We start from the raw sequence: 19093 nt of genomic DNA, 5'->3' as shown, positions 1-19093 counted from the left end.
TCACCTGATGTGTCAGCGGCTGAGCCAAGGTCCGCGCATGCTCAGCTCACACTGCCCGGGTGATTGACGGGAGCTCCGGACCAATAGGAAGAGCGGGGCGGGACTGGAGGAGCGAGCGGGCAGCGGGTCCTCCAACCAATCGGAGTGTGTGAGGGGCGGGGCTTGACCTTTAAACCTGAACAACAGAATGTGAGCTGAGCATGCGCGGGAGAGGCTGCAGCTGGTCAGAGGGAGGCGGGTTAATAAACCCCGGAGGGACGCGGGCTTCACACACCCCGAGTGCGGCCCCAGGCCCGATTATAAGAGCAGTGAACATTATCCGCCCCCACCCGCGGGTTCCCGTTTCACTCCGGCCCGAATCTCAACAAAGCGCCAAACTCCGGGACAGACAGGAGACAGGAAGTGAGTCAGGGAGCGTCTGTAAATGAAGGAGAAATGGAGACTAGTCAGGGAGCATCTGTAAATGGAGGAGGAATGGGCATTGGTCAGGGAGCGTCTGTAAATAGTGGAGAAATGGTGACTGGTCAGGGAGCGTCTGTAAATGGGGGAGAAATAGAGACTGGTCAGGGAGCGTCTGTAAATGGTGACTGGTCAGGGAGTGTCTGTAAATGGAGGAGAAATGGTGACTGGTCAGGGAGCGTATGTAAATGCAGGAGAAATGGAGACTGGTCAGGGAGCGTCTGTAAATAGAGGAGAAATGGAGACTAGTCAGGGAGCGTCTGTAAATGAAGGAGAAATGGAGACTGGTCAGGGCGCAATATTATCATAAGTATTAAAATAGAAAGGGATTGTCATCTATCTATATATATAAAGCGGTCGATCTGTCTGTCTGTCTGTCTGTCTGTATTGTATAAACTCGAAAGTTATAGAGCGTACCTACACGTGTGTTACATCGAAAGAAAGCTTACGATTACAGAACCGTCATAAGTGTATTTACGTTTCAGCGAGACAAAAATTGCGCCCCGCGGTATCCAAAAAACGTTCAACATTCTGCTCATTATCCGCTCATTAGCATCGAGTGACCGTCGAGATCAACCAATCGTACGGTCGAGCGACCCGACGGTCGACCAATCGCTGCGTGACGGGGGCGGGTTCCTGGCGCGTGCGGGCGGGCCCTCCAAGAGTTGAGTGACGGGACGATTGACCAATCCTACGCTTCGGTGACCTGACGGTCCACCAATCGGTGCGTGTGTGGGCGGGCCTTATCGTTCTGAACCGAGGTGAGTCGCCGCCATCTTGATTCCAAACTTTTCATTTCTTTTTCCCGCTTTCTGCGTGTTTCTTTTCAAATCTACATTTCCAGCAAAAAAAAAGTTGCTTTTAAAAGACAAATTGTTTTTAAAAAAAGTTAATTAATTTGTAAATCTTTTGTCTAACCTCTATAATTTTCCTACCATTCACCGTTTTTCCAGGCCTCAAAGCCTGGGCGTCTGTTGACCAGCCACGCCCGAGCTAGACGCCTCCCATCGCGATCGACAAAAGGCCAGTGATCGCCGCCATCTTTGTGAAGGCTGGAGGGGACGGGCCTGAGGCGAGCGTCACCACCGCCGCCATCTTAGTAAAGGCGGGTGGGGCGGGAGTCAATGTCCGCGTTATCTTCCGCCCGGAGCGCGACTTGAGTCCGGCCGGGCCTCACGCGGTAGGTTGCGCAGCGGCGTCTCTGTGGTCTTGAAGCCGGCTCGGGCGGGGGGGGGCGGGGCTCGAGAAGGCGGAGCTCAGGAGGGCGCGCGTGCGGGGCTCGGGGGCTCGGGAGAGTGCGAGCGCGGGGGCTCGGGGAGGTGGGGCTCGGGAGAGCGGCAGCGTGGGCTCAGGAGAGCGGCAGCGTGGGCTTGGGAGGGCGGGGCTCCAGAGAGTGGGAGGGGCGGGGCTCCGGAGAGCGGGAGGGCGGGGCTCCGGAGAGCGGGAGGGCGGGGCTCAAGAGAGCAGGAGGGCGGGGCTCGGGAGGCCGCTGCTCGGGAGGGCGGGGGCTCGGACTGAGCCATGTCAATGCGTGGGGCGGCACAGAGCTCCGCAGAGCCATCGGGTCGGCTAGCTTCTCCCCTCCCTTTCTCCCCCCCACACGCCCCCCTCCCCTCCCCTCTCCCCCACCCCTCCCCCCTCTCCACCCGCTCCCCCTCCCCCCTCTCCACCCCTCCCCTCCCCCCTCTCCCCCCCTCCCCTCTCTCCCCCCACACCTCCCTCCCTCCCCACCCCCCCCTCCCCCTCCCCTTCCCCCTCCCCTCCCCCTCCCCTCATTCCCCCCTCCACTCCCCCCTTCCCCCCCTCCCCCCCACCCCCTCCCCCCCACCCCCCTCCCCCTCCCCCCCACCCCCTCCCCATCCCCTCCCCACCCCCTCCCCCATCCCCTCCCCCCACCCCCTCCAGTCGCGCTCTCTCTTCCCCCCAGTCGCTCTCGCTCTTCCCCCCAGTCGCTCTCGCTCTTCCCCCCAGTCGCTCGCTCTCCCTCTCTTCCGCCCAGTCGCTCGCTCTCTCTCTCTTCCCCCCCCAGTCGCTCGCTCTCTCTCTTTCCCCCCCAGTCGCTCGCTCTCTCTCTCTCCCCCCCAGTCGCTCGCTCTCTCTCTCTACACCCCCAGTCACTCGCTCTCTCTCTCTACCCCCCCAGTCACTCGCTCTCTCTCTCTTCCCCCCAGTCGCTCGCTGTCTCTCTCTACCCCCCCAGTCACTCGCTCTCTCTCTCTTCCCCCCAGTCACTCGCTGTCTCTCTCTCTCTTCCAACAACAACATTCCCTCAAAAATCCCCTCGGCACCGCCGAGGCACTTCAGCTAGTCTATATATATAAAAAGGATACATCTGTCTGTCATTCCGTCTGTCTGTCTGTATTGTATAAACTCGAAAGTTATAGAGCGTACCTACACGTGTGTTACACCAAAAGAAAGATTACGATTCCAGAACCGTCATAAGCGTATTTATGTTTCGGCGAGACAAAAATTGCGCCCGGGGTATCCAAAAAAACGTTCAACATTCCGCTCATTATCCGCTCATTAGCATCGAGTGACGTCGAGGTCGACCAATCGTACGGTCGAGCGACCCGACGGTCGACCAATCGCTGCGTGGCGGGGGCGGGTTCCTGGCGCGTGCAGGCGGGCCCTCCTACAGTCGAGTGACGGGACGATTGACCAATCCTACGCTTCGGTGACCTGACGGTCCACCAATCGTGTGTGGGCGGGCCTTATCGTTGTGAACCGAGGTGAGTCGCCGCCATTCTAATTCCAAACTTTTCATTTCTTTTTCCCGCTTTCTGCGTGTTTCTTTTCAAATCTACATTTCCAGCAAAAAAAAGTTGCTTTTAAAACACAAATTCTTTTTTAAAAAAGTTAATTAATTTGTAATTCTTTTCTCTAACATCTAGAATTTTCCTACCTTTCACCGTTTTTCCAGGCCTGTAAGCCTGGGCCTCTGTTGCCCAGCCACGCCCGAGCTAGGCACCTCCCGTCGCACTGAACAAGCGGCTCGCGATCGTCGCCATCTTTGTGAAGGCGGGAGGGGGCGGGCCTGAGCCGAGCGTCACCACTGCCACCATCTTAGTAAAGGCGGGGTGGGGCAGGAGTCAGCGCGCGCGACTTGAGTCCGGGCCGGGCTTCACGCGGTAGGTTGCGCAGCGGCGTCTCTCTCTCTGCTCTTGAAGCCGGCTCAGGCGGGGGGCGGGGCTCGGGAGATCGGGCCTCGGGAGATCGGGGGGGGGGCGGGCCTCGGGAGATCGGGCGGGGGGGGCGGGGCTCGGGAGATCGGGCCTCGGGAGATCGGCGCTTGGGAGGTCGGGGGCGGGGCGCGGGAGATCGGGCCTCGTGAGATCGGGCCTCGGGAGGGCGGGGCTCAGGACATCGGGGGATGGGGCTCGGGGACTCCCTTCCTCCCCCCTCCTCCCCCCTGCCCCCCCCTCCCCTCACCCCCTCCGCTCCTCCCACCCTCCCCCTCCCCCCCTTCCTCCCCTCCCCTCCCCCTCTCTCCCCTCCCCCCTCCCCTCCCCCCCCACCCTCCCCTCCCCCTCCTCTCCCCCCCTTCCCCCCTCTTCCCCCCCAGTAGCTCTCTCTCTTCCCCCAGTCGCTCTCTCTCTTCCCCCCAGTCGCTCTCTCTCTACCCCCCAGTCGCTCTCTCTCTTCCCCCCGTCGCTCTCTCTCTTCCCCCCAGTCACTCTCTCTCTCTCTCTTCCAACAACAACATGCCCTCAAAAGACCCTCGGCACCGCCGGGCACTTCAGCTAGTCTTGGATAAAATAGGAGATCTGAAATTAGATAGCGCTCCAGGTCCAGATGATATCCGCTCACGGGTGTTTAAAGAGATGGGACGGTGCTCTGTGAGCCCCTTGCCCGTATCAACAGCTCCATAGAGTCAGGGATTGTTCCCTGGGATTGGAAGTTAGCTCTCGTCATTCCCATTTTAAAAGCAGGGAGAATCAGAGCCAGAGTGTGGCCTCTATCTCAGGGAAGATGCCTGAAGGGATCCTGAGAGATGCTGTTTATGGTCACTGGGGAAAGGGAAGGATCCATAAGAAATACTCACACAGCTTTTGGAAAAGAAGGTCGATTCCCAGAAACTTGCCTTAGTCGGACGTGGGACTTGCCTGTTTACTCTGCTTGATGGATCAATATACAATACGGCAGAGGACAGAGAATCTGCTCATCTTAAAGTTGTTGACACTCAACTCTTGGACCTATTAATTAAATAATTAGACAAGGCGTTAGCTGGAATCTAACACCCACTTCTCTCTGCTCCTCTACTCCACTTAAAGTTTTACTATTTAGATTTTTTAATTGAATTGGGATGTGGACATCGCTGGCAAGGCCAGCATTTATTGCCCATCCCCAGTTGCCATTGAGAAGCTGGTCTTGAGCTGCCTTCTTGAATCGCTACAGTCCGTGTGGTGAAGGTGCTCCCACAGTGCTGTTATAGAGGGAGTTCCAGGATTTGGAACCAGCGATGATGAAGGTACAGCGATATATTTACAAGTCAGGATGCTGTGTGTAATTTGGAGGGGAACTTGCAGGTGGTGGTGTTCCCATGTGCCTGCTGTCCTTGTCCTAGGTGGAGGACGTTGCGGGTTTGGGAGGTGCTGTCAAAGAAGCCTTGGTGCAGTGCATCATGTAGATGGTACACCCTGCAGCCACAGTACGCCGGTGGTGGAGGGAGTGAATGTTTAAGGTGGTGGATGAGGAGCCGATCAAGCAGGCTGCTTTGTCCTGAATGGTGTCGAGGCTCTTGAGTGTTGTTGGAGCTGCACTCATCCAGGCAAGTGGAGAGTGTTCCATCACACTCCTGACTTGTGCCTTGCAGATGGTAGAAAGGCTTTGGGGAGTCAGGAGTTGAGACACTTGTCGCAGAATACCCAGCCTCTGAAGTGCTCTTGTCACCACAGTATTTATGTGGCTGGTCCAGTTAAGTTTCTGGTCAATGGTAACCCCCCAGGATGTTGATGGTGGAAGATTCAGTGATGGTAATGCCGTTGAATGTCAAGGGTCAGTGATTAAACTCTCTCTTGTTAGAGATAGTCAATGCCTGGCACTTGTGTGGCACAAATGTTACTTGCCACTTATCAGCTCTGACCTGAATGTCATCCAAGTCTTGCTGCCCATGGGCACGGACTACTTCATTAACTGAGGAGTTGCGAATGGAATTGATCACTGTGCAATCATCAGTGAACATCCCCACTTCTGACCTTATGGTAAGTGAAGGACATTGATGAACCAGCTGAAGATGGTTAAGCCTAGGACACTTCCCTAAGGAACTCCTGCAGTGATGTACTGCGGCTGAGATGATTGACCTCCAACAACCACAACTATCTTCCTTTGTGCTCGGTGTGACTCCAGCCAGTGGAGAGTTTTCCGCCTGATTCCCATTGACTTCAGTTTTACTCGGGCTCCTTGATGCCACACTCGGTCAAATTCTGCCTTGATGTCAAGAGCAGTCACTCTCCCCTCACCTCTCGAATTCAGCTCTTCTATCCATGTTTGGATTAAGTCTGTAATGAGGTCTGGAGCCGAGCGGTCGTGGTGGAACCCAAACTGAACATCGGTGAGCAGGTTATTGGTGAGTAAGTGCCGCTTGATAGCACTGTCAATGACACCCTCTATCACTTTGCTGATGACTGAGGGTAGAGTGATGGGGCAGTAATTGGCCGGATTGGATTTGTCCTGCTTTTTGTGGACAGGACATACCTGAGCAATTTTCCACATTGTCTAAAGTCTCCTTCTTTGTCTCAGTGTCAGTTTTTGACTGATTCCGCTCATGTGAAGCTCCTTGGAAGGTTTTACGATGTTATAGGCGCTATGTAAATGAACGTTGTTGTTGCTGTGCTCCCATTGGCTTCAGCTTTGCCAGGGGGCATCTGCCAGGGCCGGCGGCTGTGCTGCTCCCCAAGGTCGAAATGTTGGCAGCTCGCTGTATCGGCTCACAAGCTCAGAATTAGCAATGTACTGGAGGGCAGACAGTGACTGGGGCCGAACCCCACCATCACACAGCACCTTCAGTAAAGGCTCACAGCTCAGAATTACCACTTGGTGAGATACTGGAGGGCAGACAGTGACTGGGGCCGAACCCCACCATCACACAGCACCTACAGTATAGGCTCACAGCTCAGAATTACCACTTGGTGAGATACTGGAGGGCAGACAGTGACTGGGGCCGAACCCCACCATCACACAGCACCTACAGTATAGGCTCACAGCTCAGAATTACCACTTGGTGAGATACTGGAGGGCAGACAGTGACTGGGGCCGAATCCCACCATCACACAGCACCTTCAGTATAGGCTCACAGCTCAGAATTACCACTTGGTGAGATACTGGAGGGCAGACAGTGACTGGGGCCGAATCCCACCATCACACAGCACCTTCAGTATAGGCTCACAGCTCAGAATTACCACTTGGTGAGATACTGGAGGGCAGACAGTGACTGGGGCCGAACCCCACCATCACACAGCACCTACAGTATAGGCTCACAGCTCAGAATTACCACTTGGTGAGATACTGGAGGGCAGACAGTGACTGGGGCCGAACCCCACCATCACACAGCACCTTCAGTATAGGCTCACAGCTCAGAATTACCACTTGGTGAGATACTGGAGGGCAGACAGTGACTGGGGCCGAACCCCACCATCACACAGCACCTTCAGTAAAGGCTCACAGCTCAGAATTACCACTTGGTGAGGTACTGGAGGGCAGACAGTGACTGGGGCCGAACCCCACCATCACACAGCACCTTCAGTAAAGGCTCACAGCTCAGAATTACCACTTGGTGAGGTACTGGAGGGCAGAGAGTGACTGGGGCCGAACCCCACCATCACACAGCACCTTCAGTATAGCCTCACAGCTCAGAATTACCACTTGGTGAGGTACTGGAGGGCAGAGAGTGACTGAGGCCGAACACCACCATCACACAGCACCTTCAGTAAAGGCTCACAGCTCAGAATTACCACTTGGTGAGGTACTGGAGGGCAGAGAGTGACTGGGGCCGAACACCACCATCACACAGCACCTTCAGTAAAGGCTCACAGCTCAGAATTCCCACTTGGTGAGGTACTGGAGGGCAGACAGTGACTGGGGCCGAACACCACCATCACACAGCACCTTCAGTAAAGGCTCACAGCTCAGAATTACCACTTGGTGAGGTACTGGGGGGCAGAGAGTGACTGGGGCCGAACACCACCATCACACAGCACCTTCAGTAAAGGCTCACAGCTCAGAATTACCACTTGGTGAGGTACTGGAGGGCAGACAGTGACTGGGGCCGAACCCCACCATCACACAGCACCTTCAGTATAGGCTCACAGCTCAGAATTACCACTTGGTGAGGTACTGGAGGGCAGACAGTGACTGGGGCCGAACCCCACCATCACACAGCACCTTCAGTAAAGGCTCACAGCTCAGAATTACCACTTGGTGAGGTACTGGAGGGCAGACAGTGACTGGGGCCGAACCTCACCATCACACAGCACCTTCAGTATAGGCTCACAGCTCAGAATTACCACTTGGTGAGGTACTGGAGGGCAGACAGTGACTGGGGCCGAACCCCACCATCACACAGCACCTTCAGTAAAGGCTCACAGCTCAGAATTACCACTTGGTGAGGTACTGGAGGGCAGACAGTGACTGGGGCCGAACCTCACCATCACACAGCACCTTCAGTAAAGGCTCACAGCTCAGAATTACCACTTGGTGAGGTACTGGAGGGCAGACAGTGACTGGGGCCGAACCCCACCATCACACAGCACCTTCAGTATAGGCTCACAGCTCAGAATTACCACTTGGTGAGGTACTGGAGGGCAGAGAGTGACTGGGGCCGAACACCACCATCACACAGCACCTTCAGTAAAGGATCACAGCTCAGAATTACCACTTGGTGAGGTACTGGAGGGCAGACAGTGACTGGGGCCGAACCTCACCATCACACAGCACCTTCAGTATAGCCCTTATTTAAAAAGGGCAGTAGACAGAAGGCTGGAAACTATAGACTGGTTAGCCTAACATCTGTGGTAGGTAAAATTTTGGAGTCCATTATTAAGGAGACAGTAACAGGACATTTGGATAATCATAATTTAATAGGACAAAGTCAGCATGGTTTTATGAAGGGGAAGTCATGTTTGACAAATTTGCTGGAGTTCTTTGAGGAAGTAACATATAGGGTGGATAAAGGGGAACCAGTGGACGTAGTGTATTTAGACTTCCAAAAGGCATTTGAAAAGGTGCCACACAAAAGATTATTGCTTAAGATAAAAAATCACGGGATTGGGGGTAATATTCTGGCATGGATAGAGGATTGGCTATCTAACAGAAGGCAGAGAGTTGGGATAAATGGTTCATTCTCAGACTGGCAATCAGTAACTAGTGGTGTTCCGCAGGGGTCAGTGCTGGGTCCCCAACTCTTTACAATCTATATTAACGATTTGGAGGAGGGGACTGAGTGTAACATATCAAAGTTTGCAGATGATACTAAGATGGGAGGGAAAGTAGTGAGTGAGGAGGACATAAAAAACCTGCAAGGGGACACAGACAGGCTAAGTAAGTGGGCAGAGATTTGGCAGATGGAATACAATACTGGAAAGTGTGAGGTTATGCACTTTGGCAGGAAAAATCGTAGAGCAAGTTATTATCTTAATGGCAAGAAACTGGAAAGTACTGAAGTACAAAGGGATCTGGGGGTCCTGGTGCACGAAACTCAAAAGGTTAGTGTGCAGGTGCAGCAAGTGATTAAGAAGGCCAATGGAATGTTGCCTTTCATTGCAAGGGGGATAGAATATAAAAATAGGGAGGTATTGCTTCAGTTGTACAAGGCATTGGTGAGACCGCACCTGGAATACTGCATACAGTTTTGGTGTCCATACTTAAGAAAAGACATACTTGCTCTCGAGTCAGTACAAAGAAGGTTCACTCGGTTAATCCCGGGGATGAGGGGATGGACATATGAGGAGAGGCTGAGTAGATTGGGACTCTACTCATTGGAGTTCAGAAGAATGAGGGGCGACCTTAATGAAACATATAAGATTGTGAAGGGGTTGGATCGGGTGGATGCGGGGAGGATGTTCCCGACAATGGGTGAAACTAGAACTAGGGGGCATAGTCTTAGAATAAGGGGCTGCTCTTTCAAAACTGAGATGAGGAGGAACTACTTCACTCAGAGGGTGGTAGGTCCATGGAATATGCTGCCCCAAAAAGCTGTAGAAGCTACATCATTACATAAATTTAAAACAGAAATAGACAGTTTCCTAGAAGTAAAGGGAATTAAGGGTTACGGGGAGCGGGCAGGAATTTGGACATGAGTCTAGGTTCGGATCGGTCATGGCCCTGTGGGTAGCGGAGCGGGCCCAGGGGCCATGTAGTCTGATCCTGCTCCTATTTCGTGTGTCTAATTCTGTTAGATTCAGGAGATGGTTCTGTGATAGTAGTTTGGCGGTTAGGATCAGATCAGCCATGATCTTATTGAATGGCGGAGCAGGCTCGAGGGGCCGATTGGCCTACTCCTGCTCCTATTTCTTATGTTCTTATGTATCACAGCTCAGAATTACCACTTGGTGAGCTACTGGAGGGCAGACAGTGACTGGGGCCGAACCCCACCATCACAAAGCACCTTCAGTATATGCTCACAGCTCAGAATTACTACTTGGTGAGGTACTGGAGGGCAGACAGTGACTGGGGCCGATCCCCACCACCACACAGCACCTTCAGTATAGGCTCACAGCTCAGAATTACCACTCGGTGAGGTACTGGAGGGCAGACTGTGACTGGGGCCGATCCCCACCATCACACAGCACCTTCAGTATAGGCTCACAGCTCAGAATTACCACTCGGTGAGGTACTGGATGGCAGACTGTGACTGGGGCCGAACCCCACCATCACACTGCACCTTCAGTATAGGCTCACAGCTCAGAATTACCACTTGGCGAGGTACTGGAGGGCAGACAGTGACTGGGGCTGAACCCCACCATCACACAGCACCTCCAGTATAGGCTCACAGCTCAGAATTACCACTTGGTGAGGTGAGGTATTGGAGGGCAGACAGTGACTGGGACCGAACCCCACCATCACACAGCACCTTCAGTATAGGCTCACAGCTCAGAATTACCACTCGGTGAGGTACTGGAGGGCAGACAGTGACTGGAGCCTAACCCCACCATCACAAAGCATCTTCAGTATAGGCTCACAGCTCAGAATTACCACTCGGTGAGGTACTGGAGGGCAGACAGTGACTGTGGCCGAACCCCACCATCACACAGCACCTTCGGTATAGGCTCACAGCTCAGAATTACCACTCGGTGAGGTACTGGAGGGCAGGCAGTGACTGGGGCCGAACCCCACCATCAGACAGCACCTTCAGTATAGGCTCACAGCTCAGAATTACCACTCGGTGAGGTACTGGAGGGCAGACAGTGACTGGGGCCGAACCCCACCATCACACAGCACCTTCAGTATAGGCTCACAGCTCAGAATTACCACTTGGTGAGGTACTGGAGGGCAGACAGTGACTGGGGCCTGTAGTGTCCGCGCCTTAATAATACACGGACTGCAGGAGAACAATAAAACAGGTATTTACTGAACAGAGGGTAACTTAAGACTGAAGTACAGAAGCCTGCTATGGCTTTATATACAGGGGTGGTCACTGCCGGTACTGCAGTATAGAATCAGTTCTTCTCTTTAAGGTACATACACAACAATTCCTCCCCTTTTAGATAAACAGTACATAACATTCATTTATCAACTAAATAATAACTAATTACAATTACAATTTTCTCTGTACTATATACGTCAACTGAAATAATCATTTATAAGTTCAGTCTTTGAGGAGGCTTCCTGATCCTGACTGGATAGCGCCTTTCTCGAGTATCCAGCTCTTGTGGCGGTGTTGATTCTGGCTCATTGTCATTGGTTGGTTCGTCAGCTTCCAATACCACTGCTTCTGAGGTCGACGCAATCTGTACTTCGGGTTGATTACCAGGTGCACCTGCTCGTGGTATGGGTTTGGCTTGTTCCTGTGACTCTAGAATCTGGTCAGCATGGCATCTCACGATGCTCTCTCCAATGTCCACTGTGTACATTAGTGGTCCCTGCTGTGTGCATATCATCCCTGGCTGCCATTTTTCTGTTCGGGTGTCGCGGGCCAAGACTGGTTGCCCTATCTTGAAGCTCCTGGTTGGCTTCTCATTTATGTGCTGGAATTGCTTATCCTCAACATCTCGTCTTATGTTTGGTTTGAGCAAATCCAAGCGACATCTTAGCCTTCGGTTGAAGAACATTATGGCTGGAGCTTGGTTGGTGACTGCATGTGTCGCATTCCGGTAAGCAAACAAGAAATTATCCACCCTGTGTTGTCGTGGTATGTCATCATTATACATTGCCTTTATTGCCTTTTTAAAGGTCTGAACAAACCTCTCAGCCAATCCATTTGTGGCTGGATGATATGGGGCAGATGTGTAATGTTTCACCCCATTATTCCTCAGAAACCTCCAGAAATCCTCGGACACAAACTGTGGCCCATTGTCAGAGCAAACCTGTTCTGGCAAGCCATTCCTGGCGAAGATGGTCCGTAGGACTGCAATAGTTTTCTCCGTGGTGGTGGAGGACATTTTGATGACCTCTGGCCATTTCGAATGGGCATCCACAGCGGTTAGGAACATTGAGTCCATAAATGGACCAGCAAAATCAATGTGTACCCATTGCCATGGAGATGAGGGCCACTCCCATGGATGTAGCAGGGCCTGTGGTGGAGCGTTTTGGACCTTCTGGCATCCTGTGCATCTCTTGGTCATATCCTCAATTTCTTTATCGATTCCCGGCCACCACACAAATGCCCTGGCTAGGCTCTTCATTTTTACCCCTCCCAGATGACCTTCATGAAGCTCATTGAGCACTCTATCTCTCAACTTGGGTGGAATTACCACTCGGGATCCACACATCAAGGTCCCCCGGCACACTAACAGCTGTTCTCTCCTTGGCGAGAATGCTGGCAGCAGTGAGTCACCATGTGCTGGCCAACCCTTCACCATCAAATCATAGACCCGAGAGAGTGTCGGGTCATTTCGGGTTTCCTTCTCTATACTTGAGTTTGTAACAGGTAGACATTCGACTATGGTTGCATGGAATATCTCAACAGGGTCCACTGCAGGTGCTTCCTCTACCATAGGCAACGGTAGGCGCGACAGCCCATCAGCGTTTCCATGCTGTTTCGTACCCTTGTACTCCAAGTCATACTGATGTGCCCCTAGAAAAAGTTACCATCTTTGCAGCCGTTGCGCCGTCATCACCGGAACGCCCTTCTTCGGGTTAAAAATGGAGACCAGGGGCTGATGATCAGTCAGTAGGGTGAATTTCTGCCCGCGCAGATAGTGATTGAACTTCTTCACCCCCCACACCAGGCTGAGGGCCTCCCTGTCAATCTGGGCGTAGTTACGCTCAGCTGAGGTTAACGAGCGCGACGCAAAGCCTATTGGCCTCTCTGAACCGTCAAGGAATTTGTGTGACAGCACCGCTCCGATGCCGTAGGGAGACGCATCACATGCTAACCGAATCGGTAGTGTTGGATTGTAGTGGGCCAATACTTCTTTTGAAGTGATTAGGCATTTACATTTCTGAAAGGCATGCTTACACTCATCACTCCATTTCCATGTTACTCCAGTTTGCAGCAGGGCATTCAGTGGGTGCAGAATTGTAGATAAATTCGGCAAGAACTTATGGTCGTAGTTCACCAACCCGAGGAACGACCTTGGTTGCGACACATTTTCCGGTGCTGGAGCCTTGACTACAGCCTCAATCTTGTCCGGCGACTTATGCAACCTTTCCTCATCAATCACGTGGCCACAATACGAGATTTGTCTCCTGAAGAACTCGCATTTGGGGTGGTTGGCTCGTAGCCCATATTCCTGTAATCGAGTGAGCACCTGCTCCAGGTTGGCAAGGTGCTCACTGTCATTTTCGCCCGTAACCAGGATGTCGTCCAAATAACACTGGGTCCCCGGGATCCCTTGCAGGACTTGTTCCATCGCCCTCTGCCAAATAGCCGGGGCTGATGCTACCCCGAATACCAGTCGATTGTACTGGTAAAGGCCTTTGTGAGTGTTTATCGTGAGGTATTTCCTAGACGCTTCTTCCACCTCCATTTGTAGATACGCTTGGGCCAGATCAATCTTTGTAAAGCGTTTCCCTCCAGATAGTGAGGTGAAAATATCTTCTATCCGTGGAAGTGGATATTGTACTGTGTGCAGGACTGGGTTCACAGTTACCTTGAAGTCCCCACAGATGCGAACCTTCTTCGGCTCCCCAGGCGTGCTGCTCAATGATTTCTTCATTACAGGAACGATGGGTGTGGCCCACTCACTTCAGTCCACCTTGGACAGCACACCCGAACGCTCCAGACTCTCCAGCTCTGCTTCAATGGCTGGGCGGATCGCGTAAAGTACCGGTCTGGCCTTAAAAAATTTTGGGTTTGCGTTATCTTCGATTTTTATCGTTGCCGTTACTCCTTTTAGAGTCCCAAGTCCTTGTTGGAACACCTCTTTCACGTCAGTTAGAATTTTTGACAGCCGTCCAGGTGTGACGTCATCATCCTTTTTGTCAGTCACAGTTAGCGCCTAAATGGAATGCCAATCCAATTGTATTTTTCGGATCCATTCACATCCCAATAATGGTGGTCCTCCATCTTGTAGTATATATAGATACAGTTTCTGTGTTTCCTTGCCGTTGTATTCAACTGGCACCCTTATTTTTCCTCTGGGGTAGACTTTTTGCCCCGTGTATGTCTTCAATACAATGGACGTGTCCTTCAAGTGTATGTGTGAGAATAGCCGCTCATAGTCTCATCGATTCATGACAGTTAGGGCTGATCCTGTGTCCAATTCCATCTTTACTGGGGACCCTGCTATCATGAGGGTGACCCAAATGGTTCAGTGATCCTCCTTTGCGATCACGTTGTGTAACTTTAGACAGCTTAGTCTCCTGCTCCCGGAGTCCTTATCACTCTCCTGATCTTCCGAACTACTGTCTGTCAATTTCTTTACTTTCTTGTACTTTTCCTTAGTACTTCTTGTAGTGTTGGTTTTCTTTCCCAACCTGCAGACTCTTGCTATGTGTCCCATTTTCCCACATTGCCTGCATACTTTGTCCTTAAACCAGCAGTCCTTCTGATCATGGGTTGTTCTGCCGCAGCGATAGCACTTTTCTGCTCCATACGCCATTTCGTTAGTGCTGTATTCTTGTGGTTTCTGTTGTATTTCCGCAGCTCCCCGTGCTGCTGCTTCGTAGGATACTGCCATGCTGAAAGCCTGTTCTAGCGTCAGGTCCTTTTCCGAAAGTAGTCGTTTCTGGGTTCCTTCACTCTGGAGCCCGCAGACAAACTTATCCTGTAAGGTGTCTGCCAGTCCTGCTCTGAACTGGCAGTGCTTCGATAACTTGCATAGTTCCGTAAGATAGTCAGCATTGCTCTCATCTGGAACTTGAATCTTTCTGCGATCAGCAGTGGTGTAGGGTTTAGGTGTTCCTGTAGCATCCCCCCTCCCTTCCCTTCCCCCCCTCTTCCCTTCCCCCCTTCCCTTCCCTCCCCCCCTCTTCCCTTCCCCCCTTCCCTGCCCTCCCTCCCCCCCTGCCCTCCCTCCCCCCCCACAGTCGCTCTCTCTCTCTCTCTTCCAACAACAACATGCCCTCGAAAAAGCCTCGGCACCGCCGGGCACTTCAGCTAGTCTATATATATAAATCGGTACATCTGTCTGTCTGTCTGTCATTCTGTCATTCTGTCTGTCTGTCTGTCATTCTGTCTGTCATCACCTGTGCGTCTGTCGGGCTATACGCTCGAAAGTTACAGGGCGTACCTACGCGCGCGTTACCTCCAAAGAAAGCTTACGCTTCCGAGACGGTTTTAAGCATATTTACGTTTCGGCCGGGCTAAAATCGCGCCCGCGGTATCCCAAAAACCTTCAACGTTCCGCTCATTAGCATCTCATTATCCGCTCATTAGCGACAGAGTGACCTCGAGCTCGACCAATCGTACGCTGGGTTGCTGGCGTGTGCCGCCGGGCCAATCGGTGCCTGTGTGGGTGGGCCTTATCGTTCTGAACCGAGGTGAGTCGCCGCCATCTTGATTCCAAAATTTTCCTTTCTTTTTCCCCGCTTTCTGCGTCTTTAAAAAAAACGTTGCTTTTAAAACACATATTGTTTTTTTTAAAAATGATTTAGAAACGAATTAACTTATCTAATCTCATTAATTTTCCTACCTTTCCCCGTTTTTCCAGGTAGGCCTCGAAGCCTCGGCTTCTCCTTCGCACCCACGCCCGAGCTAGGCACCTCCCGGCCCCACTCGAAGGCTGGAGAGCCGAGCCTCAGCCCAGCGCCGCTAGGGTGCGCGCGCAGCAGGAGCTGAGACGCGCCGTCTCTCTCTGGCTCGGCTGGGGGGTGGGGCTTGCTGAGCGTCAAGCGTCACCCTGGCAACCGGCCCCCCGGCCGTCTCGCACAGCCGCAATCGGCGGTCTTCACCTCGGGGGGGGGCCGCGACCCTCGGGGGGGGGCCCGCGACCCTCGGGGGGGGGCCGCGACCCTTGGGGGGGGCCGCGCGCGCAGCAGGAGCAGCTGAGACGCGGCGTCTCTCTCTCTGGCTCGGCCGGGGGGCGGGGTTTGGTCAGCGTCATGGTTACCCTGGCAACCGGGCCCGCTGGCCAAGCCAGAGAGAGACGCCGCGTCTCAGCTCCTGCTGCGCGCGCAATCGGCGGTCTTCACCTCGGGGGGGGCGCAAACCTCGGGGGGGGGCGCGAACCTCGGGGGGGGCGCGACCCTCGGGGGGGGCGCGACCCTCGGGGGGGCCGCCTCCCTCGGGGGGGCCACGACCCTCGGGGAGGGCCCCCTGCCCTCCCTCCCCCCCGGCCCCCTCCCCCTGCCCTCACTTCCCCCCCGCCCTCCCCCCCTCCCTTCCCCCCGCCCTCCCTTCCCCCCTGCCCTCCCTTCCCCCTCCCTTCCCTTCCCCCTCCCTTCCCCCCCCGCCCTCCACCCTCCCCTCCCCCCGCCCTCCCTTCCCCGCCCCCCCTCCCCCCCCTCACCTCCCTCTCTTCCCCCCAGTCGCTCTCTCTCTTCCCCCCAGTCGCTCTCTCTCTCTCTTCCAACAACAACATGCCCTCAAAAAAGCCTCGGCACCGCCGGGCACTTCAGCTAGTCTATATATATAAATCGGTACTTCTGTCTGTCTGTCTGTCATTCTGTCTGTCTGTCATCGCGTGTGCGTCTGTCGGGTATGCGCTCGAAAGTTACAGGGGGTACCTACGCGTGCGTTACCTCCAAAGAAAGCTTACGCTTCCGAGACGGTTTTAAGCGTATTTATGTTTCGGCCGGGCTAAAATCGCGCCCGCGGTATCCCAAAAACCTTAACATTCCGCTCATTAGCGACAGAGTGACCTCGAGCTCGACCAATCGTACGCCGGGTTGCTGGCATGTGCCGCCGGGCCAATCGGTGCGTGTGTGGCCGGGCCTTATCCTTCTGAACCGAGGTGAGCCGCCGCCATCTTGATTCCAAACTTTTCCTTTCTTTTTCCCGCTTTCTGCGTCTTAAAAAAAAACGTTGCTTTTAAAACACATATTGTTTTTAAAAAGAATGATTTAGAAAGTAATTAACTTATCTAATCTCATTAATTTTCCTACCTTTCCCCGTTTTTCCAGGTAGGCCTAGAAGCCTCGGCATCTCCTCTGCACCCACGCCCGAGCTAGGCACCTCCCGGCCCCACTCGAAGGCTGGAGGGCCGAGCCTCAGCCCAGCGCCGCTAGGGTGCGCGCGCAGCAGGAGCTGAGACGCGGCGTCTCTCTCTGGCTCGGCGGGGGGGCGGGGCTTGCTGAGCGTCCAGCGTTACCCTGGCAACCGGGCCCGCCGGACGTCTCGCACAGCCGCAATCGGCGGTCTTCACCTCGGGGGGGGCCGCGACCCTCGGGGGGGGCCGCGCGCGCAGCAGGAGCAGCTGAGACGTGGCGTCTCTCTCTCTGGCTCGGCCGGGGGGCGGGGCTTGGTCAGCGTCACGGTTACCCTGGCAACAGGGCCCGCCGGCCGAGCCAGAGAGAGACGCCGCGTCTCAGCTCCTGCTGCGCGCGCAATCGGCGGTCTTCACCTCGGGGGGTTGGGGGGGCGCGAACCTCAGGGGGGCCGTGACCCTCGGTGGGGGCCCCCCCGCCCTCCCTTCCCCCCCCTTTTCCCCCTCCCTTCCCCCCTCCCTTCCCCCCGCCCTCCCTCCCTTCCCCCCTGCCCTCCCTTCCCCCCCTCCCTTCCTTCCCCGCCCTCCCCTCCCCCCTCCCCTCCCTCCCTCCCCTCCCTCTCTTCCCCCAGTCGCTCTCTCTCTTCCCCCCAGTCGCTCTCTCTCTTCCCCCCAATCGCTCTCTCTCTTCCCCCCAGTCGCTCTCTCTCTTCCCCCCAGTCGCTCTCTCTCTCTCTTCCAACAACAACATGCCCTTGAAAAAGCCTCGGCACCGCCGGGCACTTCAGCTAGTATATATATAAAAGGATACTTCTGTCTGTCATTCCATCTGTCTGTCTGTCTTGAATTAACTCGAAAGTTATAGAGCATACCTACATGTGCGTTATGTTGAAAGAAAGCTGATGATTCCAGAACCGTCCTAAGCGTATTTACGTTTCGGCCGGACAAAAATTGCGCCCGCGGTATCCAAAAAACGTTCACCATTCCGCTCATTATCCGCTCATTAGCATCGAGTGACGTCGAGATCGACCAATCATACGGCGGGTTCCTGGCACGTGCGGTCAGGCCCTCCTACGGTCGAGTGACGGGACGATTGACCAATCCTACGCTTCGGTGACCTGACGGTCCACCAATCGGTGCCTGTGTGGGCGGGCCTTATCGTTCTGAACCGAGGTGAGTCGCCGCCATCTTGATTCCAAACTTTTCATTTCTTTTTCCCGCTTTCTGCGTCTTTAAAAAAAAAAGTTCCTTTTAAAACAGAAATCCTTTTAAAAAAAGGCTTAATTACTTTCAGAAATTGTTTTTAAAAAAAGTTAATTACTTTCTAAATCTTTTATCTAATCTCATTAATTTTCCTACCTTTCCCCGTTTTTGCAGGTAGGCCTCTAAGCCTGGGCGTCTGTTGCCAGCCATGCTGGACCCTAGGCAATTGTTTTGTGGCAAGCTCCTCCCACCCCTCACCGCCCCCCTTCGGTCTCCCCCATCACATGATGGTTGACCAATCCTATGGCGTGTGTGGCGGGGCCTGCTGCTTAATAAGACAGAATAAATAAAAGTTACTTTAGTCTTCGTGAGCACTGGAGTGACTGGAGCAACTATTGCAACGTAAGTGAAGAGATAAAGAATAAATAATTCAGTTTTTATGTCTTCTAACTTTATATCTTCTTTCCTTAAAAAAATTTCGGTTTTCAAAAGGCAAAAGTTTTTTAAGGAAAGAAGATATAAAGTTAGAAGATATACAAAAACCGAAAGTTTTTCACGAAAGAAGTTATAAAGTTAGAAGATATACAAAAACCGAAAGTTTTTCACGAAAGAAGTTATAAAGTTAGAAGATATACAAAAGCCAAAAGTTTTTAAGGAAAGAACATATAAAGTTAGAAGATTTCCGATTTTCTACCTTGCAGCTACTTTTTTTAAAAGTAAAGAAATTTTGCAGTTTTTAATTAAGAAAA

Source organism: Somniosus microcephalus, chromosome 4 (assembly GCF_052327205.1).
Source record: "Somniosus microcephalus isolate GS21.2 chromosome 4, FLI_Smic_1.0, whole genome shotgun sequence".
NCBI lineage: Eukaryota > Metazoa > Chordata > Chondrichthyes > Squaliformes > Somniosidae > Somniosus > Somniosus microcephalus.
The sequence above is the reverse complement of the archived record's forward strand: the minus strand, read 5'-3'. Positions refer to the sequence as shown.